Source organism: Pelodiscus sinensis, chromosome 5, assembly GCF_049634645.1.
Source record: "Pelodiscus sinensis isolate JC-2024 chromosome 5, ASM4963464v1, whole genome shotgun sequence".
Taxonomy (NCBI): domain Eukaryota; kingdom Metazoa; phylum Chordata; order Testudines; family Trionychidae; genus Pelodiscus; species Pelodiscus sinensis.
The window spans coordinates 121,691,919-121,716,529 of record NC_134715.1 but is presented as its reverse complement, the minus strand read 5'-3'; the positions used below and the strand labels follow the sequence as shown (position 1 = coordinate 121,716,529).

General features: G+C 42.4%; 1 long non-coding RNA gene across 3 annotated transcripts in view; it reads left to right on the top strand.

The window, feature by feature from the left end:
- LOC106732166 (uncharacterized) overlaps positions 1-24,611 on the top strand; it is a 62,424-nt gene that overhangs the window by 24,516 nt on the left and 13,297 nt on the right. For 2 of the 3 annotated variants that reach the window (XR_012904427.1, XR_012904429.1), the window contains 3 exons: positions 6,365-6,428; positions 7,654-7,936; positions 9,511-11,856. This is a non-coding gene — a long non-coding RNA (uncharacterized LOC106732166). Of the gene's footprint in view, positions 1-6,364; positions 6,429-7,301; positions 7,445-7,653; positions 7,937-9,510; positions 11,857-24,611 lie in introns of all 3 variants that reach the window. The other variant, XR_012904428.1, reaches the window with a different exon arrangement.

Here is a 24,611-nt window from a genome sequence, read left to right as displayed (position 1 = left end):
TGAGGACGTAGGCAATGGGAGGGGAGACCAAGGGTGTCAACATGGGAAAGATAGTTCTGGAGAGAGGAGGCAGTGGGCGTGTGTAGGGAGCAGTGTCTGTACCTGGGGAGATGGGAGCAGAAGGAACAGTTCTGCTCTAGGCGAGAGGCAATGAAGAAGGGTGTGTACGTGAATGGATTTCTCATTACAGTCTCTTGCCAGCAGTGGCTACACGACTGTACCCCTCGTTGCTATACAACCATACACTATTGACTCGAAATGAAGCTATGCCAGTTGACACTAGCGGAGGGTCTGGTGTCTGGTTTGATGTGTCGCAGCACAGTTAGTATCAGGGAAGGGAGAAGCCTTGTCTAGCTTTAAAGTGTTGTGCTGAAACCGGAGTGGACACCCCTGAAATAGTTAAATTACTTCCTCCTGAGATTACAAGGGAAATAAGGGCTCTCAGTGCCTCTCAGGATCAGGGTATTATAGAGCTAGATATAGTCAGATCAGAACAGGCGTTATGAGGCTGTTGTCACATAAAAACACAGGTTCATGGAGCGACTCCTATTTCCCCACAAGCTCAAATGTTTTGTTTAACAGCAGAAGTTTCCTGTGAGTGACAACCATATTGGCAGGTCACAGGACCTGCTGTTGGGTTATATCATTGTTATGAAATTCATGCTGCTAAGGAACTTTGAGCTGTACCCCATACTGGGAAATGGCCAAATAATCTGTGACTCAAAACATCTCTCCTCATGGATCATTGAGAACACAAGAGATTTGAATTGACCTGGTGGGCTAAACACAAACATGTCAATTTCTCACCAGCATCAGCACATTTGTTTTAACTATCCTGGGAGAGAAATAAGGGCCAATGAGTAACATTTACTGGGTGGACACATTGTTTCCCAGATATTTCATTTCCTAATTGTATTACTAATTGAATACAAATATGCCCTGGAATTGAAAATGGATATGAAGAACAGTGGGCCAGATTCTGATCTCAGTTATACCTGTGTACATTTAGAGTCACTCCAGTGAAGCCAATTAAATGATTCCAGATTTCTACTGGTACCACTGAGAGGAAAATCTGGTCCATTATCTTGAGAGATGTTTGTCCAAACACTACACAAACAACTTAAATGACTCATGTGAGAATGAATCAGGAAAGAACAAAAGGAAACTCTCCTCTCTCAGTTTACACTGAGGTGAAAGTACAATGCATGTCATTAAATGTTTACCATTCACTGAAACAACTATCTTAACTCATTTTGTCCAGACCTCTCCATCTGTCAAGGACCAAATGTGGGACAAAGATATTTTATTGCTACCAGAATCACAATAAAGTATGGGTTGATCCTTTTTAGGTAAATTACTACAGTAAATACTGTTTTATCTGCCATACTGGGTGCATGGGGTGGTGGTGGTGGTGGTGGTGCCGGTAAGTAAAAAATGCTGGTTAAATGAGAGGGAAGAGGTAGGGATGCAGAAGGGGGTACAGGGCATGGGCTTTGGAAGGAAGTTTGAGTGTTGGAGGGGACTCAAGAAGCGGGATGGGATACACAAAGGGACTTGGGATGCTGGATCTGGGAGGCACTCACCTTGGGGGGCACTCACCTCGGGTGACCTGTCTCTATTCCTCCTAGATGGAGGTGTGGCAGGCAGCTCCGAGGGCTGCCCCTACCTTGCCATGAGTGCTGGCTCTGCAGCTCTCATTGGCAGGGAACCACAGCGCTTGGGAGCTGTGGGGGCAGCACCTGCATGTGAAAGCAGCATGCAAAGTTGCCTGCCACGCCTCTACCTAGCAGCAGCCAGGACAGATCTCCACCTGAAGGGAGCCTGACGAGGTGACACCCCAAGACTTGCTCCTGCACCCAAACTCCCTCTCAAAGCCTGCTCCTCACCCATACCCTAACTCCCATCCCACATCTTCTCCCACACACTCCAAACCACTCCAAACCCGCCAAGGTGAGTGCCTCCCAGGGACATGTCGCCATTTCCAGAGAGCCACACTGAGCCAGGTAAGGAGCCTGCTGGCCCCACACCAACTGGATTATAAACTGGATTTTCTCTGAAGATTAGAAATATGGGTTTTCTTGACTTTCTGGTTGGTACAGGGACAGATAACACAGTTTTTACTGTATCTTAATAACTGAAGCCTCATGCTCATTTATTTCTGATAGAAATTATTATCCACAGTAAAACTGAAGGGGAGACAAATTTGGGTGGAATGTAGGTAATGTCGGGACTAACATTAATGTCCCTCCTTGAAATAAGGGGTGTTTGAGAAATATGATGACGGAACTGTCATATGCGAAGACGAGGATATAACACAAGGTTACAATAGCAAACTAAGCAATGTGGAGTAAATGTGGACCCCACTGTTGTAATCTCGTCCATAAAAAGAAATGGAATTAGAAATAATGAGAAACAGAGCTCTAATAATAAATGTCTTTTCTTCCAGAACTGCCGTCAGTCAGTGAAGAAACATTGCTGGAACACACAAAATGGACAGGGCCTAGAATCTATTTGTAATCTATCTGAGTGGAATGTACTGGACATGAGAGAGACTTAGGGCTGCATTTGTTATTCTTTTTAAATCATTGTGCCTAAATTAAGGAAACCCACTACATTCACACATTGTTTCTTCTGGGAGGAATTTGTTCAAAAATTTTAAATTTTCGCAAAATTCTGCATATTTCATTTGTCAAAAATAACACAATATAGTAAAAGCTCTGTTATCCAGCATACTGGGGAAATAGAAGATGCCGGTTAATCAAATATTCTGGTTATCTGAAGGTTACACTTTACCAACGGAATACCAATTTTCAAAGAATTAGAATGCAATCAAATGAATAAAGTATAAATGAGCATACAGAGTGGTTGGTTTCTTGAAGCACATAGGTGTATGCAGGTAAAGTTTTCTAGCAAGCAGATTATTTTATGACACTAAATATTACTATGAGCAGTGTATGGCGTACACCCAGATCACTAAAAATACACTTAACACTAAAACTGTAGTGAACATAATTTAATCTTTTTTTGATGACTCAGAAGGTACTTCAGGATTTTCCAGTGTCTTGGGGTTATCTTTGTCAACATCAATTATCACTGTAGATATAGAAGGTATAGGACAGTGGTCCCCAACCTTTCGGGGCTGCTGGGCGCCATGGGGCAGGGCCACTCACGCGCGCGCGCCCGGATGTGGGGTCGCCCACATGCCCGGGACCGGCACCACACATGTGCCGCACGCCCGGGCAGGGGTCACCTACATGCCCTGCACCTGGGGCCAGCACCGCACATATGCCGTACACCCAGGGCAGGGGCCGCCCATGTGCCCAGGGCCAGCACTGCACATATGCCACGTGCTTGGGGTAGGGCTGGCCCAGATGATTTAGTGGGAGCACATAAATGCCCTGACGGGCACAATAGCACCACGGGCACCACGTTGGGAACCACTGGTGTAGGAGATTGGGCTGAATCTGTAATGGCCCTATGACACACCGTGGAAGGTGATTTTTTTTGAATAAATCTCTGATGTCAACTTGCTTACTTGGCTTCTGCCTCTTTTGCCTCAAAGTAGAGTACAGAATATGCAATTGTGTAATGTGCTGGGCAGTATATTAGTCCCAGGTACCAGACTGAAGATTTGTACTGGGAGAGGTCAGAATTACTAGTTTACAGAGTGCCAGATAGCACAGCTTTTAGTGTATCATCATATCACTTTCAATTATTTCAGTACTTTTAGTAAAAATACCTGTCAACAAGCATGTCTGTAACAAAAATAAATAAACAAATAAAAAATGTAAGGAATTTTTTTGGACAAATAGTTACCGTATTAGGCATAGAGAGAACTTTGAGTAAAAATTCATCTAAGCTACAATAAAGAAAATGTATGTTTTGCACTCCTCAGAAGCAGGACAAAAGTTTGGGGGACATCACTATAATGGAGGAGCTGAGGGTGCGGGAAGTAACTGCTAGGAAAAAGCTTGGGAATGAAGTTGCTGTGTGTGAGTGGGAGAGGTAGGGAACAGGTGGGGAGTTGGGGGAGAGAAGGATGGTTAGAAAACTGGGGATCCTTCCCCAGGCAGACCCTGACTGACCTTTAGCCTCTTCCATTCAGTCAGGGATATCTTTTCCCCATCCCATATGTCTCTGAACCCTCTCCCCCACCATCCCCATGTGTCCCTGCACCCTCACTCCCATTCAGCCACTGCCCCAATCTCTTCCTCCACTAGCTCTTCTGTAGCCCAATGTGTGTGACCTCCCAGCAGCCCCATGTGCCCTGCTCTGTCTGTGTCCCCCATAGTCTGTGCTTCTTCACCTGATCCCCCCAGGCATGTCACTGTGAGGAACACAGCCTCTCTACCCTTTCTGCTGCTGGCTGCTATTGCTGATGAGCTTCTATCCCGGTGTCACAGCATCCCCTGGTGGGCAAAAGGCATAACTGCAGTGCTTGTCCAGCAGAATGTAGTTTCTACAGAGAAAAAAAATCTGGAGAGGACATGAGTTCTCTGCGTGTGCAATGGCGCAAAATTCCTTCAGGAGTAACACATAGACACACAAACAGTAAAGATCACCACAAAGTTTCAGTTACCTTTTTTTGTGGGGAAGAGAGTAAGATAGAAAGAAAAGAGTCCAAATCAAAACCTCAGCTGCAAGGGTATGTCTAAACTGCAGGGCAAAACTAGAATTAAGATACGCAACTTCAGCTATGTCAGTTGCGTAGCTGAAGTTGAAATAGTTTAATTCGGTTTTTGGTGCTATCTACACAGCAGGAAGTCGATGGAAGAACACTCTTTCTTCAATTTCCCTTACTGCTTGTGAAAGAAGGGTTATAGAAGTCAGAATAAGAAGTCTTCCATCTCAACATTATTTTGAAATAATGGCTTGCTGTGCAGACATGCGTTTTGTTATTTCGAAATAATGTCAGTTATTCCGAAATAATGCTGCTGTGAAGATGTACCCTAAGAGTCCTAATCTAAATGGCTGTGTCTACACTGGGCCACTTATTCTGGAAAACAACGCTCTACTGTACAAAATCAGCCGCTATTCCGGAAAAGCTATGTTGCTCCCGCTTGGGCATAAGTCCTTATTCCGGAACACTGTTCCGGAAAAGGGCCAGTGTAGACAGCCCAGTAGTCTTTAAAATGACGATCGGGGCTCTTTTCCGGAAAAGCACATCTACATTGGCCACAGATGCTTTTCCGGAAAAAGGGCTTTTCCGGAAAAGCAGCCTGCCAATGTAGACGCTCTTTTTCCGGAAATACTTATAACGAAAACTATTCTGTTTTAAGCATTTCTGGAAATTCATGCCAGTGTAGACACCACCACAGTGAACTCCAGGGCTGGTCCCCTCTCTTTAATGCATTGAGCTGACTGCCTGAAGCAAGAACATCTATGGACTTTTTAGGACATTCAGAGCCTGGAACGAACAGTAGCTCAGACCATTGCTCGATTTTGTATTTATCCAGAATTTAAATCAAATATTTAAATCAAGTAAACCACATACTCCTTAGAGCATGATTTCTAATGCATCTGGCAGGTTTTATGTTCTCCTTTAAGCTAACTAGATTCTCTGGCTTTCAAGTAACCATTTGGATAACCATAAAGATTTGGTGAGACTTGCCCTTGTCTGCTCATTATGTTGCTAAGTGGTGGATTTCATCCTTTAGCTCTGTCAATCCAGCTCATTCTGGGAACATGAATTCTTCTAGAAAAGTTAAACACAATGTAGAGGGGAATTGAATATTTCAGAGGAAGTTTAAATGCTTCTGAATGGGCAAGGTATGACTGGCTTGTCAGTGTGGGCTTTGGTTGAGCACATGGATAACCATTTACTGAGAGAAGGACCGGTGCCCACTGCATATGACTGAACACCAGGACTCTAATCCTAGCTCTGATTCAGCTTCCGTGTGTGACCCTGAGCAAGTCACTTAGCCCTGGTCTACATTAGGGAGTTATTTTGAAATAACTTCCATTATTTTGAACTAACAAGTGGTATGTCCACACTACCAAGTCCATTATTTTGAAATAAGGGGCAGGTTATTTCAAAATAATAAATCCTGCTTTTTATGAAGAATAACACTTACTTTGAAATAAATAAGTGGTAGTGTGGATGCTCCACTGTTACTGTTTTGAAATAACTGCTCCCTAGAGTCGTTCAAAGTAATTACTCCCCAGTGCTTCAAGGTAGTGCGTCCACATTAAGGGAGCCTGCCTCCTTCTAATTTTGAGGCTTCCCTGTAATAGGGACAAGCTATTTTAAAATAGTTATTTTAGGAGTTATGATTTTGAAATAAGTTATTTTGAAATATTTTCCTAGTGTAGACATGCCCTTACATTTATCTATTTGCAAAACTTATTCTCATCTATCTCATAGGTAGAGGTCTGAGGCTAAATTAATTTCTGTCAGAAAGAGGCTTGGATGGAAGGGATACAGAAAGGTAAAGTGTTATTTTGCTCAGCACAGATGTATTTATCAGTTGGGTACCTATGTGATGCTGAACTAAGGTTGCATGAAAATCAACATATGTCTCCTCTAGATTGTGCTCCTCACTTTCCCTGCTGGAGAACATACTTTTTCACTTAACCAGACCAAACACCACCCATATTTTCTTAACTCCTAAAATGAATCACTGGCCAAAGTAATAGGTGTTTCAATGCATGCAGTGATGGATACATAATGGAGACAAAAGTCATTACACTCATAACCATGTTTCAAATGTCCAGATGGATAATACTTATGTCATGTGAGCAGTACAGTGGCCAGATCGATGGTTCCAGGATGACATGGCTGGACCTCAAGACTTTTTTAAGGTCTCTTCCAGCCCAATATAACATACGTTATTTTGCTAAGATTCTATCTTATAAATATGGGCAAGTAAACCTCTAACCAGATGCTTGAGCAGGCTATAAAGAATCCTTATATGTGGACAAAGTTAGAACAACATAGGGTGTCTGATTCATTCACAATGTTAAATTATCCCCAAGCGGAGTTGGTCAAATAACTGACTCACAAATATTTTAGTTCCTTATTTAAAAAATCACCAGATTAAATGCTTGATTCCATCCCGTTTCTAGGACTACACAAGCATGTGCTTGATTTCTGTCTTGAATTAGGGCCTTTATAAATACAACTGCTGCATTCAGGTCACTGTTATTTTGTTGTCATGTGAATATTCAGATGTACCATGTCTGTGAAACTCTCTCAGATTATTGTATTAATGATTATTTGTCTAAAAATACATACCAGAAGAGTTTAAAAAAACATTTGCTTGCATTAAATGTCTGGTTTTAAAAGTGTTATTTATCCAAAGAGAGAACAAAAGCAACATCTTGAGAGCTGGCTGTTCACTAACTACAAAGAACAGATAGCTGAAAAAAATTTGTCCAAACTATTTGGTGAATACATATGAATAAACTCTTCAGTAGAACAATTCCTTGGAGTAACGGCTCCTCAGTGAGTAACAACCTCGAGATCAAGTGCTTAGTTTCTCTCATTTTATGTAGCAACGAAACAGTCGTGATAATGTAAACTGGTAGCATACTTTTGTAACTCACACACCTACAGAGTGTGGTGCACTGTCCCCTCTAATGGCACTGAGACCACTTACAGAGAGAAGAACGAGTCTGCTCTCCAGCCTTAACTGAGCGGTTGCTTGCTTTTAGTTCATGTGGAAGAGGCTCAAGCCCTGAGGTCCCAGGTTCCATTCCACCCGCAGATGATCAGGGTCTGCCAGCGTAACACCTTCTGCAGCCAAATACAATCAATAGCAATGATGGGAACACAGCCTACTTCCATGGAAGAATGCACTTTGAAAAAGAATTGGATCTGGCAAATTTCTAACCACAGCTAATTAGACAGCCACGATAGGGGAGATAATACCTTTTATTGGACCAACTTCTGCTGGTGAGAAAAACTCAGCTATCATAACACTACAGATAGCCGCAGGTAAGTCCTTGTCTCTCTTTTTTAAAAAGCAATCAAATTAAATGCCTGATGACTGTGTTAAGTAAACTTTGTTTGTAAATGCCATATAAATGCAAATCAGACACATTAGTATAATGGTAAGATTTTGCAGGTATAGTCACAAAAAGAAAAAAGGTCAGAAAATGCTGAAGTTCAGGTTCCAACAGCATCATTAAACGTGGCCCATTGCCATAGGTATCTTCTATGCCTTTGTTTCTGGATAAAGTGTAATACTATTTCTGCCACACACTGTGATCCGTTATACGTGTGACGTGCAACACAGCCAAGTTAGCACTGCTCTTGGAATCTAAACTTTGGTATTTATTGTCCTTTTTTGGAGTCCAGCTGCACAGCCATAACAATTTCATTAATATAATTTGGGGCATCTGACAAAAATTAAGGAACTACATATTGTAAGAGAGTAATTAAGACAATTATTCAGCTCATTACCATAAGCAAAGTGTCAGTAGCTAAAGCTGTTGCCATATGTCAAGAAACCTTGTAAGCAGGCTTCATGTACTGTGTGGCAGAGGCCTTCAAGGTAGCACCTGCAGATAAAGCTCATCGTTATTAGAAGACACCTCTCCTGCCCAATGTTACAGTGTCAGTTCTGCTTAGGGATGTTAAAAATTGTGTAATAAGGTAACTGTGCAACTTCTGAAAATCCCAGCCATTGCACAGTTACCTGCACTGCGGGCTCTGCAGTATATACAGTTTAGCTGTACACTGCAGAGTCTGCAGCAAAGCCTCTCCGGGCATAGAGTTGTAATATAATGTGTTTTCCAAGCCATTTCCTTAACTTTCTAGATATCGTGTGTGTGCAACTTTGAATTTTATTTGCAACCTCTCCAGTTTCACTTGATCATACAGGATTTAATTTGGATGACATCTTTTTTATAGTATTTATTATTGTTTTGGCCCCATTCCGAATGCAACAACAACATCAGTCTCCTGCACAACATTTCAGTCTTGGAAAAGAAAAACACCCATCCCCCCAACACCCTTCTGTATCCACTTAAATTGCCTCATGATAATGAATGTAAAAAGATTTGATCAGCAGTTTTTTAGCCTTCTCCTATTTTATATGAAAGAAATGAGGGAAAACCTAAAGCCTGAGAGGAAGTTTTCACTATGTAGAAAACAAGCCATGAAACCTTTAACTCAATATTTACACACATTATGTTAACCCTGCAGAAAGTATTTAAGATTTAGCACTGCTTACTTTTACAGTCTCAAGACAGAAATTTTCTGAGATTTATTTACACTTAATAAACCTGACCTTGAGGGAAAATTAGATCTCTACTCTGTTTTTGTTACCTTTATATACTGATGTTTATAGACCAACTATGAATTTTTCAGTGTGTTTATAAAAACCTTTAGACTTTTCAACACACATAAGGTGTGATTCACATGACAATGTATAGTATTCTCCCATCCCCTAGACTTCAAGGTTGTTACATGTTATATCACTGGGGTGGCCCAAAATAGCATCTCTGAAGTGACGAAAGCATCTCAACATGCCTGGTATATGAAATTATGTTTTGACTCTACACCAGCCCTGAAGTGGTTAAGGTGACTCCAAAGGGGCCAATTAACCTTACAGGCCGCACCTGAGGGAAAGGTGGAGACTGAATTGGTGATGAAGCCCAGGACGGCAGGGGCAAGCCAGCTTGTATACAGCCAGAAAGGTGAGAACATGAGGGGGCCACAGGGAGGGAGTCTGCAGTTGTACAGAGAGGCGTGTAGGCGGCATGCAGGGGTGAAGAAAATCCCTGGGATCCCCTCTGTGATGAAAGAGGTTTACCCAGAGGAGTTTTGGGGAAGTAAACATGTGGAACGCAGCCCAAGCAGCCCTGGAAAAGAGTGGTGAGGGTTGAGACCTGTGTAGATTGTTTGGTCCCTGGGGTGGGACCTGGAATAGCAGGCAGGCCCAGGTTCTGCCACCCACATGCGAAGTGGGAATTGACACAGAGGCCTACCAGGGACAGTGTATGGACTTGGAACCAGGTGTGGATGGTCCCAAATGACTTTCATACCCCAAAGGAGGAAAAACTATACAGTGACCTGGCTTTAGGGCTGAGTCACAAAGAGAAACCCCCCAAATCCAGGAAAGGAAGCTGAGCTGTAGGATGAATAAGTGATGGAAGGGTCCAGATCCAGCCACAAGGAGGAGTCCTGGTGGAGTGAAACCCACTACCCACAGCCATCCGAAACTGGCCCAACCCACCAAATACACCAGCCATTTCCCAAAGAAGTTTCTTCTGCCCCCTCTCACAACAAGTGTTGTCAAGTCATGTGGGGGGCAGGGAAAGGAGACAGCCACACATGGCTCCAAGTTGAGTCGCAGAGTCGAACAAATCTTAATTCGCCATTCAGCAATTCCACCAGCTTTAGATTTGTCTTCCAGCAGGGGAATGGGAACAAAGTGGTGAGAAACCCCTCTGAGGAAATAAAAGAAATCTTTTTTAAAATGGACAAGCTATTTAGATTCCTGGATTCCCATGCCAGATGGGGTCACTGTGATCATCTAGGTTACATCACATAGGACATGGACCATAGGACTTTTCCAAAATAATTTCTTTTGAACTAGAGCATATATATTTTAAATCCAACTGTTATTTTAAAAATTCCCAGTAATGAAGAATCAATCAAGTCTTGGTAAACTGTTCCAATTGTTAATTATCCTCATTTTTGCCTCATTCAACCATCTGAATTTGTCTACCTTCAGCTTCTAGACACTGGATTGTGTTATACTTTGAAGAGCCAAATACTAGTTGTCCACGTAGGTACATACAGCCTACTCAAGTCATACCTTAACTTTCTCTTTTTTAGCTAAATAGATATGACCTCTGCGATATTACAGGTTGCACCTCTATAAACTGGGACTCTGTGTTCCATTAATATCCGTGGTCTGGCAGGACCATGGATGTACCAAGATCAGAAAGTCCTGGCATGCTGCGGGGTGGTGGTGGTATAGGGGTTGGAAGCCTGGTGCGATGCATGGCGGGAGGTCCAGGAGGCCGGCTCAATGTGTGTGGGGGGAGGGAATGGGAGCCTGGTGCATGACCCGAGTGGGCTGCCAGGGAAGCTGGTAGGGTAGCAAGGCAAAGGGTGGGGCCAGAAATGACTTATCTTGGTCTGGCAAAATCTTTCATCCAGTCAGGTCCAGAAGGTGCTGAAACAGGGAGGTCCAACCTATGTCACTATAGGGCAGGGGTGGGGAACCTATGGCCCAGGAGCCGGATGCAGCCCTCGGCTTGCCTGGATCCGGTCCCCAAGGCTTAGAGCTCCCCTCCAGCATTGGAGAGCATGTGTTGATGCTCCAGCCTGCCACTGTCCTACCATGGGGCTGGAACACTCAAAATCTGCCAGCCTGGGCCCCCCCTTAGGCTCTGGCATTCAAGTGTAATGTGGGGAGTGTCTTTCTCCTCCTCAGTTGGAGGCCACATCAGAGAAGGTTTGTTTTTATCTTTTTTGCTTCTCACTTGTGTGCGACCCTCAACTGATTTTCTGTGGGTCAGAGGCCAAAAAAGGGAACCCCAAAAAAGTTCCCTACTCCTGCTATAGGACATGGTTATTAATGCATTAATCAGTCTTGTGGCTCTTCATTGAACCCTCCCCAATTTATCAGCCTCCTTCTTGAATGGCAGATGTCAGAACTGGACACAGTATCCTAGGCACAGTCATACTAGCACCAAATACAGGGCAACATGACCTTTCTAATTCTATTTTCTCCTGCTACCCTGTTTATGCCTCTAAGGATTGCACCATCCGTTTTGACTACAGTGTTGCACTAGGAGCTCAGGTTCAGATGATTATCCACCAAGACACCTACATATTTTCCTGACTCATAGCTTTCCTGGATGGAGGCAGAGCTCAGTCGTGTTTTCATAGCTTTTAAGGTGAGATGGAATTATTATTATAATTTGGCTTCTGGTGGAACACAGGCCAAAGAATTTTACCCAAAGATTCCGAAATGAAGTCCAATAACTTGTTGTGGAACTGAACATCTCTCATGGAAAGACATTCAGTCTTGGTTTAGAGATGCCCTGTGATGGAGAATTCTCCACATTCCTTGGCAATTTGTTCCAATACTCAGTGAGCAAGATTCAGAAAAGGGCAACAAAATTATTAGGGGTTTGGAACGGGTCCCATATGAACAGAGATTAAAAAGATGGGAGTTCTCATCGTAAAAAAGAGGAGTCTAGGGGGGGGGGGGGATTATGATAGAGATCTACAAAGTCATGACTGGTGTGAAAAGAGTGAATAAGGAAAAGTTAAGAACATAAGAATGGCCGTACTGGGTCAGACCAAAGGTCCATCTAGCCCAGTATCCTGTCTGCCAACAGTGGCCAGTGCCAGGTGACCCAGAGAGGGGTGGACTGAAGACAATGATCAAGCAATTTGTCTCCTGCCATCCTTCTCCAGTCTTTGACAAACATAGGTCAGGAGCATTATTCCTTATCACCTGGATAATAGCCTTTTATGGACCTAACCTCCATGAATTTATCTAGCTCTTTTAAAACCTTTGTTATAGTCCTAGCCTTCACAGCCTCTTCTTGCAGGGAGTTCCACAGGTTGACTGTGCGCTGTGTGAAGAAGAACTTTATTTTATTAGCTTTAAACTTGCTACCCATTAATTTCATTTGAGCTGTGTCTAGACTACACCTCTCTGTCAACAGAGATATATATATTAGGCACGTCAAAATTGCTAATGAAGCATGGGTTTAAATATCCTGTGCCTTATTAGCATAAACATGGCCACCACTTTTTTTCAAAATGGAGCTTTTTCGGAAAAATCTCGGCAGTCTAGTCGCGGATCTGTCATAAATAAACCCTTTTTTGATAGATCTTGTATTCCTCAAAACATGAGGTTTACAGGATCTGTCAAAAAGGGTTTATTTTCAACAGATCCACATCTAGACTGCCATTTTTTCGAAAAAGCTGCATTTAAAAAAAATGCCATGTTTATGCTAATGAAGCATGGGATATTTAAATCCCTATCTCATTAGCAATTTTCAATGTGCCTAATCTACATCCCTCTGTCGACAGAGAGGTGTAGTCTAGACGTAGCCTTGGTGTCCTCTAGTTCTTATATTATGGGAACAGTAAATAACTTTTTATTCACCCTCTCCACACCTCTCATGATTTTATATACCTCTATTATATCCCACCTCAGTCTCCTCTTTTCTAAACTGAAAAGTCCCAGTCTCTTTAGCCTCGCCTCATATGAGACCCATTCCATACCCCTAATCATTTTAGTTGCTCTTTTCTGAACCTTTTCTAATGCTAAAATATCTTTTTTGAGGTGAGGAGACCACATCTGTACACAGTATTCAAGATGTGGGCATACTATAGTTTTATATAGGGGCAGTAAGATATTCTTCATCTTATTTTCTATCTCTTTTTTAATAATTCCTAGCATCCTATTTGTTTTTTTGACTGCCGCTGTACACTGTGTGGACTTTTTTCAGAGAACTATCCATGATAGCTACAAGATCTCTTTACTGATTAGTTGTAGCTAAATTAGCCCCCGTCATATTGTATGTATAGTTCGGATTATGTTTTCCAATGTGCATTACTTTACACTTACCCACATTAAATATCATTTGCCATTTTATTGCCCAATCACTCAGTTTGGTGAGCTCTTTTTGAAGTTCTTCACAGTCTGCTTTTGTCTTGACTATCTTGATCTGTTCAGTATCGTCCGCAAATTTTGCCACATCACTGCTTACCCCTTTCTCTAGATCATTTATGAATAGGTTGAATAGGATTGGTCCTAGTACTGACCGTTGGGGAACACCACTAGTTATACCTCTCCATTCTGAAAATTTACCATTTATTCCTACCCATTGTTTCCTGTCTTTTAACCAGTTCTCAATCCATGAAATGCGCTTCCCTCTTATCCCACAACAACCTAATTGACACAAGAGCCTTTGGTGAGGGACCTTGTCAAAAGCTTTCTGGAAATCTAAGTATACTATCTCTACTGGATCCCCCTTGTCCACATGTTTGTTAACCCCTTCAAAGAACTCTAATATATTAGTAAGAGATGAGTTCCATTTACAGAAACCATGTTGATTTTTCCCCAACAAATTATGTTCTTCTACATGTCTGACAATTGTATTCTTTACTATTGTTTCAACTTATTTACTTATTTCCACACTATAAGAACTAGGGGGTCACCAAATGAAATTAATAGGCAGCAGGTTTAAAAGAAACAGAAGGAAATTTTTCTTCACTCAGCACACAGTCAACCTGTGGCACTCCTTGCCAGAGGATATGGTGAAGATTAGGACTTTAACACAGTTCACAAAAAGAGCAAGATAGATTCATGGTGATTAGGTCCATCAATAGTTATTAGCCAGTATGGGTAGGAATGGTGTCCCTACCTTCTGTTTGTCTGGAAATGAGTGACAGGAGAGGGAACACGTGGGGATTACTTGTGGTGTTCCCTGCCACTGGAGCATTTGCTATTGGCCACTGTCGGCAGACAGGATGCTGGGCTAGATAGACCTTTGGTCTGACCCAGTATGGCTGTTCTTACGTAATGGGAGTTTTGCCACTGATGTCCATTGGGGCAGATTTGCACCTGGGGCTTATTATAAACTTTACTCAGAATGTTTTGGGATTGTAGCTGCACAAACAAGGAGATGGCTTAAAATCTCCAGGAATTTCAAGAGTGTAATGGGAAGTCATTCCACAGTTTTTACTGAACTCGGACATTAGAGAAGAATGTGTGAGTGCCATGCAAGAAAGGCTGGAGAGGGGTTCATTTTGCACCTGATTCTGCAGTGCTTGTGCAGCCAAAAAGCCCACTGCATGTTGTAGTATTTAGTCTGAAATATGAGTGAGAGACAGAATGTTATGGTCCTTTTCTTCTGCCGTTGTTCCTTGGACAAAGCTCCCATAGATATCCGTGGTAGTCTTTCACAATGCTAGAACAAAAAGCTATTATTTGGACCTTTTGTTTGCAAAGCTTTCAGTAGTGAACGGACTAAATATAAATTTAGTCAACATTTTTACTCAGCAAAGAGTAAACACATTTTTACTCAGCAAGATGTGTACTCAAACTCACCAAATCATCTCGCCATCGTACATTGCTTGGGACCTAGACTGAACGCTGTTATTGACGTTGGGAATGGAAAAGTGACTAGCTCTTTTCTTGATGAGCTGCTCTCAGGTTCCCTTTGCAGTAGTTCTCCATTCATCTTGTACATATATGCAAGGAAGTAACTTGGCTGCATTGACTTAGCTCTGTGATTGGCTTTGGCACACTCAGAGATAAAGGAAGACGGCTTCAGTTACTCATTATGATCTATCTTACGAAGAGGTATGCATATTATGTACAGGTAGGGGCAATTTGTCACAAGCCCACCAATTGAGGCTAGGTCAGAACGCCACTCATTGTGATTTGGTCCGATAGTGACTCCACCACAACATTTTAAGTCTGAGTGGTTCAGATGGGCATACCACGTGAGAAACATCTGGGGGCACCCCTGAAAAGCAGATAGAGAAAAATGTAAACAGCATTTCTTTTGTTTTGAAACAAGGAATCATTCTAAGGGAAAAAAATGTAGGACATTTATTTTTACTTATCTTAAAAAGTGTTGCCATTCCCAAAGTAACTCTGATACTACTTTTGAAGAGACTTGGTTTGTTCTTTCTGCAAATGTATCTCATCGGCCTCAGTTCATTCATCATTGAGATTTGACAACAATCCCTGCCTTTCTTTCAAAAGACACTCCATGTGTAATGACTCTGTTATGTAATATGCAGCAAGCCAAGAATATCTTGCAAACATTTGGAAAGGTAGCCCAGCAATGTTCCGCCAGGTTTATCTTGGGATCTAAATACCATTTTTTAAATGCCAAAGCTCTTTCTATTACTAATATCTTGGAAGTGCTGAGAATCAGTGTAATTTATGACCAAGAATGATTGAGGATGAGAAATAACAAAAACTTTTCTATATTCCAGGCGATGTCAAGTGTCAGTAACAGAGGAAAAAAGACTGAGGTTGTCAAACGTCCAGGCTACTTAGGAAAGGTGTCATGCAAGTGAGTTTGGAACAAAGTTTTAACGCAAGAGAATGTATGGAAAGAAAGAGAGAGACATTAAAAGCTCATTTCTCCCAACAGTTTCTGTAAACCGTCAGGAAATGCTCAGTCTAAGATATCTATTATTGTTATTAATTTGTGCAAGTAACAAGATACAGAACATGACAATCTCTGTCATGAGGAGGTTATTGTCTAAGTTAAAAGACAATCCCAAATCCACTAGGAAACCCAGAGGAGGTCAGTTTTACACCATTCCCTTGAAGAGAGAGGATGGACTTCTAGTTCATTGTAACAGGGTCCCAAGGAATACACAGTAGCATGAAAGAAGGCAAGAGGATAACAGCATGAACAGGAAGACAAAAGGAGACTGGAAGTGTGGGATTCATAAGGAGACTGAAAGGAGCATAGGGTGAGTGTCAAGAAATGAAACCATAGAGATAAGGGTGAGAGCAGAGTTTGGCATCAAACATCAGTTTTTCCTCAGGAATATAGGACAACTTGTCTTCATTCTTCACAACCTGACATGCTAGTTTTAAATCTGAATGCAGGGAGAAACAGCCAAACTTGGTAGAGCTTTGAGAGAGAGGGAGAGAGAGAGAGAGTCTTGTCTCGCCTTCATATCTTCAGGGAAATAGGAGGAGAAAGAAGACTAAAATGTCGCCAAGACACCAAGCCTATATTAAGTCAGAGCAGGTGAGCTCTGTGTAGGAGTCAAGGGAAAAGGAGGCTTAACCAAGCGTCTATCTAGCCTAGCTACAGGGAATCGGAGGTGTGAAAACAGAGTAGACATTGCACAAGTTATTAGGCTCCATAAAGGAGTAACTGGGTGGAAATGAATGGCTTGTGACTTGCAGGTGGTCAGACTAGGTGATATAATGGTCTCTTCTGTCTTTATATTAAAAGATACCTGCTCTCTGTCTATGATCAGAGGTTGAGAGCATACCTCGAATAGGTAGCTGAGCAGGAATAGGGCAGTTAAGGCCAGATCCACCCAACTGAGTATGTGGACCAGTGCAGCTAGGCTGTGGCTCAATAGTCAATCCTCAACTATTTCACCAACATTAGGTTTGGCCTCCCAGGCCCTCACCCCATTCCTGTATTACAAATACTTGGGATGAAAGGTGCCCACACTCAGAGATCCAAAGACATAGGCGGGGAGAGGGATGGGGTTGGAATGGCAGTTTGACACTGGTTGTTGTCTCTCTGCTTTAGTGTTTATAGGGCCACAGATCCAGGAGAAGAGTTTTCTAAGCTGTGAGCTGGATCATTCAGGGCATACATTTCAGTCCCACCTGGGGGAAAAATCCCATCTTCTTCCCCACCTGTCCACTTGCTTGGATGAAACTGCTCCAGGAAGTAGGCTGAGTTCTCTCCTGCTGTCCTCTGCAACCCAACACCATTCTCACAGGGAGGTGGTGGGGAGCAAGAAGCAGAAAGACACAACCAGCTCAAGGGTAGACCTGCTTCCTCTTACGCCTCCCATGAGCAACAGGAATGGCTTCTCTGCTCCTCTCCTTTCTTCCTCCCAGCAACACTCAGCCCTGGAAATGGGGCAAGAGGACCCTGGTTGCTGCCCCTTCCGGACCTGAGTAAAGAACCCCAGGAGCTGCAGAGGTAAGGATGGGGGAGGCGGAAAAGGTGAAGATAGGGACAGGATTGATTTAAGAGTCGGGGAAGAATGAATTGCTGGACCAGGAAACTATAGATGTGGGGGCCGGGAGGATATCAAAGGTCATCATGCTTGTCTCCTCCAATCTTAGGAAAAAGGAGAATTGTGCCTCTAATTATAAACCCTTGCCCCACACTGCTCTGTAATATTTAGTTTATAATATCACTTTGCACTTCTACACTGATTTCCATCCAAACATTTCAAAGTGCTTTGCAAACACTGATGCATTTAGCTTTACAATATGAATGAAGGCAAGTAAACTCCATAGGATGGGAAAGCAAGGAACAGGCATGTTAAATCACCAAGGCTGTGTCTAGACTGCATCCCTTCCTGATTTTAAGAGGAATAAGGGATCTTTCGGAAAAGGCTTTATTATCCCCGTCTAGACTGGCGCTTTTTGCCGGCAAAGCCCTGAGCCGGAAAAAAGCAGCAGCCATGTTTATGCAAATGAAGCGGGGAAGATTTAAATCCCCGCTTCATTTGCAATTGCGCTGTATCTAATTTGCATCCATTTTACGGAAAAGGGATGCAGTCTAGACACAGCCCAAGAGTCACACAAGTAGTCTGGAAAGTCTGGAGTCAAATCTCTGATCACTTGAGTAGCAGTCATTTTTTGCTGTTTTATTGGAGTTGGGAAGTGAAGTTTTGAGGGGCCTGACTCCTGCAGCCACCCTACACCGGTAATCCCCAAGGCTGCATCCCTTGAGAGATGAGAGAAAGGGTACAATAGGGAGGGCAGGGAGAGGGCAGAGCAGGGGCTGGAAGAAGCAGGGTGGGGGCAGAGCAGGAACTGGGTTTGGGGAAGGGTATGGACACACACCTCTCAGGGCGGCAGGGACTCACATGCTGGAAGCTGCATGCGGGCTGGATTGTGGAACTGCTCAAGCCATAGATGGCTGGCAGGCCGTGAGTCTGAGACTCCTGTGCTATGAGGTAAGAGAAACACCCTGAGAGAAAGCCAAGAGAGCTTTATGGGCAGAGAACTTTCTGACAAGAAGCTGAGAGATGTGAGTATGAAAACTGCTTCCTGTCTGAGTCTTACTCTCTTCAGGGAAACAGCTCTTAGTGTGCATTAGGAACTTTGTGAACAGGGGCAGCTAACAAGGAGTTTGGAGAGGGGGGTACTCCAGGTGACGAAGGAGAGAATACGGGACCTTTGAGATAAGTGGCTGTCTGTAGTTTGTGTTTGGGGGTAACTTGCTAGTTGCTTGAAAGAAACTCTGTGCTGAACTTGTGTCTGTCTGTCTCTGTTTCTTTGGAGATTCAAGTGCTAAGCTGTTTGTTTGAAGGGCCGTGTGCTGTGGCCGGCAGTTGGAAGCTGTGAGCTTCTTAACAAGGATTTAAAATCTAGAACCCTCTGTTCATTGGTTAAGCCTTAGCCAGGGGGTGGGGCTATCAGGAAAGCCAGGGCTTTATAAAGCCCATGAGTAAGCGACCAGGGAGCTTTGCCAACGGGGCAGCTAACAGGGAGTTTTGAAGGGGAGTTGGAAGGGGGTGAGGTACACTTGCCATTCTTTAAAATTTTTAACCTAAACTAAAAACAAAACTTCCTGATTTAAATAAAAACCCTATCAATAACCTAAGTAGCTGTAGAAGAGAATGCAGGCAGAAACCCAGCAACAGAGTGAGGGCTATCCTGTTTAATGCACTCAATATAGCATGTATGATGACTACCTGCCCTATGGACAGGTGGTGTATGTGTGCATTTGGTGCAAGGAGCTCCTGGCCCTCAGAGACCGCGTATGAGCTTTGGAGTCCAGGGTGTCTGAAATAGAGGAGCTAAGAGAGGCCAAGAGGAATGTAGATGAGGCTTTCTGGGACACTGTAGAACTGTCCCACCTCTGGTCAGACAGCCCCTGTGATATTAAGGAGGATGAAAGGCTCAGGGAAGGAGAACATTCAGCTGGAGCAGAAGGAAATGAGCACATACTTGGGACCCTCATTCCATAGGATGTTATGGTGTCCTCTCGCACTGAGGATACATCTCCGGGGGAGGGAACTCCAGTCGTTAGGAAAAGGCAGGCTTTAGTAATGGGGGATTTGATCATTAGAAACATAGATAGCTGGGTTTGTGATGACTGGGAGAACCGTATGATGACTTGCCTGCCTGGTGTGAAGGTTGTGGATTTCTCAAGACATCTTGATAGACTTATGTGTAGTGCTGGGGAGGAGCAGGTGGTCATGGTACATGTAGGTACCAATGACATAGGGAAGGGTAGGAGAGAGATTCTGGAGGCCAAATTTAGGTTGCTAGGAAAGAGATTGAAATCCAGGACCTCTATGGTAGCGTTCTCTGAAATGCTTCCAGACCCACGGGTAGGCAGGCAGAGATTCGGAGTCTCAATGCATAGATGAGACAATGGTGTAGAGAGGAGGGGTTTAGATTTATTAGGAACTGGGAAATCTTTTGGCATGGGGGAGCCTATACAGGAAGTATGGGCTCCACGTAAACCAAAATGGAACCAGACTGCTGGCACTTAACATTAAATAGGTTGTAGAGCAGTTTTTAAACTAAGGACTGGGGGAAAACAAACAACTTTGGAGGAGCACATGGATCAGACAGAGACATCTATTAGGGGAGGGTCTATTAACAGAGATGCTCTATGTTCTAGTCAGGAGGAGTGGATGGAAGTATGGGTCAGATCAGATGAAACACAATCAAATGAAAAAGAGTCTAACACATCGGAAAATGGCAGACAGATAAATAGTGACAAATTATTAAAGTGCTTATACACAAATACTAGAAGTCTAAATAGTAAAATGGGTGAACAGTAGTGCCTAGTTTTAAAGAAGGATATTGATATAATATGCATCACGGAAACTTGGTGGAATGAGATCAGTCAATGGGACACAATCATACCAGGATACAAAATATATTGGAAGAACAGAACAGGTCATGCTGGTGAGGGAGTGGCACTATACGTGAAAGAAATTGTAGAATCAAATGAAGTAAAAATCTTAAATGAGCCAAAATGTTCCATAGAATCTCTATGGATAGTAATTCCATGCTTCAATAATAAGAATATAGCAGTAGGGATATATTATTGACCACCTAGGCAAGATAGTGATAGTGACTATGAAATGTTAAGGGAGACTAGAGAGGCTATCAAATTATAAAATTCGATAATAGTGGGGGATTTCAATATCCTCATATTGACTGGGTACACATCACCTCAGGATGGGATGCAGAGATAAAATTTCTTGATATGTTAAATGACTGCTTCTTGGAGCAACTGGTTCTGGAACCCACAAGGGGAGAGACGATTCTAGATGTAGTCCTAAGTGGAGCCCAGGATCTGGTTCAAGAGGTAAATATAACTGGCCCACTTGGAAATAGTGACCATAATGTAATAAAATTTTACATCCCTGTGGTAGGAAAAACACCTCAGCAGCCCAACACCATGGCATTTAATTTCAGAGAGGGGAACTACACAAAAACGAGGAAGTTACTTAAACAGAAATTAAAAGGTATGGTGACAAAAGTAAAATCTCTGCAAGATGCATGGAAACTTTTCAAAGACACCACAATAGAGGCCCAACTTAAATGAAAAACACGAATTAAAAACACAGTAAGAGAATGAAAAAAGGACCACCATGGCTTAACAACCAGGTAAAAGAAGCAGTGACAGATAAAAAGATAACTTTTAAAAAGTGGAAGTCCAATCCTAGTGAGGAAAATAGCCAGGACCATAAACTTTGTGAAATTAAGTGTAAAAATATAATATGAAAATCCAAAAAGGAGTTTGAGGAACAGCTAGCCAAAAACTCAAAAAGTAATCATAAAATGTTTTTTAAGTATATCAGAAGCAGGAAGCTGGCAAAACAACCAGTGGGGCCCTTGGATGATTGAGATGCTAAAGGAGACCTCAAAGATGATAAAGTCATAGCGGAGAAACTAAATGAATTCCTTGCTACGGTCTTCACAGCTGAGGATGTTGGAGAGATTCCCAAACTTGAGCAATTCTTTTTAGGTGACAAATTTGAGGAATTGTCCCAAATTGAGGTGTCATTAGAAGAGGTTTCGGAACAAATTGCTAAACTTAACAGTAACAAGTCACCAGGACCAGATGGCATCCACCCAAGAGTTCTGAAAGAACTTCATTGTGAAATTGCCGAACTATTAACTGTGATTTGTAACCTGTCCTTGAAATCTACTTCCGTACCTAATGATTGGAAGATAGCTAACATGATGCCAATATTTAAAAAGGGCTCTAAGAGGTGATCCTGGCAATTACAGACCAGTAAGTCTAACGTCATTACTGGGCAAATTAGTTGAAACTATAGTAAAGAATAAAATTGTCAGATACATGGATGAATTTAATTTGTTGGGGGAAAGTCAACATGGTTTCTGTAAAGGGAAATCATGTCTTACTAATCTGCTAGCGTTCTTTGAGGGGGTCAACAAATATGTGGAAAAGAGGGATCCAGTGGATATAGTGTACTTAGATTTCAAGAAAGCCTTTGACAAGGTCCCTCACCAAAGGCTCTTAAGTAAAGTAAGTTGTCATGGGATAAGAGGGAAGGTCCTTTCATAGATTGAGAACTGGTTAAAAGACAGGAAATAAAGGGTAGGAATAAACTGTAAGTTTTCCAAGTGGAGACAGGTAACTAGTGGGGTCCCCCAAGGGTCTGTCCTGGGACCCATCGTATTCAACTTATTTATAAATGATCCTGAGAAAAGGGTAAATAGTGAGGTGGCAAAATTTACAGGTAATATCAAACTGCTCAAGATAGTTAAGACCAAAACAAACTGTGAAGAGTTTCAAAAAGATCTCACCAAACTAAGTGATTGGGAAAACAAAATGGCAAATGAAATTTTATGTTGATAAATGTAAAGTAATGCATATTAGAAAACATAATCCCAACCATACATACAATATGATGGGAAGTAATATGGCTACAACTACTCAAGGCTGTGTCCAGACTCAGGGGTTTTTTCGAAAAAAGTAGCCTTTTTTCGAAAAAACTTCACCTGCGTCTAGACTACAGCCACGTTCTTTCAAAATTAAATCGAAAGAACGCGGCTTTTCTTTCGATGGCGGTAAACCTCATTTCACGAGGAAGAACGCCTTTTTTCAAAAGTGCTCTTTCGAAAAAAGGCATTCTTGAATGCCAACAGGGCTTTTTAGAAAGAGAGCATCCAGACTCACTCGCTGCTTTCTTTCGAAAAAGCGGCTTGCTTTTTCGAAAGTTCTGCTTGCAGTCTAGACGCTCTTTTTCGAAAGAGGCTTTTTCGAAAGTATCTTTCGAAAAAGCCTCTTTCGAAAGAGGCTTGCAGTCTAGACATAGCCCAAGAGAGAGATCTTGGAGTAATTGTGGATAGTTCTCTGAAAACATCCATTCAGTGTGCAGCGACAGTGAAAAAAACAAATAGAATGTTAGGAGTCATTAAAAAAGGGTTAGAGAATAAGACAAAAAATCTCTTATTGCCTCTGTATAAAACGATGGTACACCCACATCCTAAATATTGCGTATAGATGTGGTCGCCTCATCTCAAAAAAGATATATTGGCACTGGAAAAAGTTCAGAAAAAGGCAACAGAAATGATTAGGCATTTAGAATGGGTCCCATATGAACAGAGATTAAAAAGATGGGAGTTCTCAGCTTAGAAAAGAGGAGACTAAAGGGGGATATGATAGAGGTCTATAAAATCATGACTGGTATGGAAAATGTGAATAGGAAAAGTTATTTACTTATTCACACAATATAAGAACTAGGGGTCACCAAATGAAATTAATAGGCAGCAAGTTTAAAACAAATGAAGTTTTTCTTTACTCACTGCATAGTTAACCTGTGGAACCCCTTGCCAGAGGATGTGGTGAAAGCTAGAACTTTAACAGAGTTAAAAAAAGAGCTAGATAGATTCATGGAAGTTAGGTCCATCAATGGCTATTAGCCAGAATGGGTAGGAATGGTATCCCTAGCCTCTGTTTCTCTGGAAGTGGGTGACGGGAGGGATCACATGAGGATTACCTGTTGTGATCCCTCCCTCTGAGGCATCTGGTATTGGCCACTGTCGGCAGACAGGACACTGGGCTAGATGGACCTTTGGTCTGACCCAGTATGACTGTTCTTATGTACATTCTTGGTAATTAAACAGAATTGCATCAAAGAGATATTTAACTGCACCATCGATTTCTCACACTAAAACCACCAACAAAGCTCCTAATATTGGCTAACCACTCAAGGTAGTAAGGGCTAACTCTACTTCTATCACAATAGCATTTACAGTCTCAATCAAGATCAGTGTTCCATTGTGCCTGGAACTGTACAGACACAGACCCTGTCCCCAAAGAATCTATACAGAGAAGGCAGGTATACGGTGGGAAGAGAAATGGTGGCATTGTAATCAGGTGGCTGACTAGCCCAAGGCCACACCACAAGTCAATCGAAGTGCCACAAACAGGACCCAGGTCGTCTGAGTCACAGCCTAGTGTTTTATTCATTAGGCTATGCTGCCTCTTGAGCTCTCATCTCAAGGTTATATTCCTATCTTATAGGAAATCTATGCGAGTACTGTATATTATAAGCTGTGTGCCCATTTCCTGGCATGTTGCATACCACACTGACAGTGAAAGATAATTAAGAGGCCCAGACTCAAGCCCATTTTGACCCTTAAGCTCCTGCACTCTTTCAGATGAAATAACAGGAATAACTTGTGTAACTTTAGCGCAAACTCCATATGAAATGTGCCTCTGTGCTGGAGACAATTTGACACATGCCCCACTTACCATGCATGCAGGTTCAAAGGAAATTTGTTCAGAACTGTGCCAAGTTCTGAAAGTATTTTTGATCAATGTTCTTTGGAATTCTGAAGAACATTAATTCCATCTCCTAGTCTCTAAAATGTCTGCTTTAGTCACAATTTATGACCATACTTGTCAGGATATATTTAAAACCCTTTGAGATTTCCAAGTACAGGAATAAAACA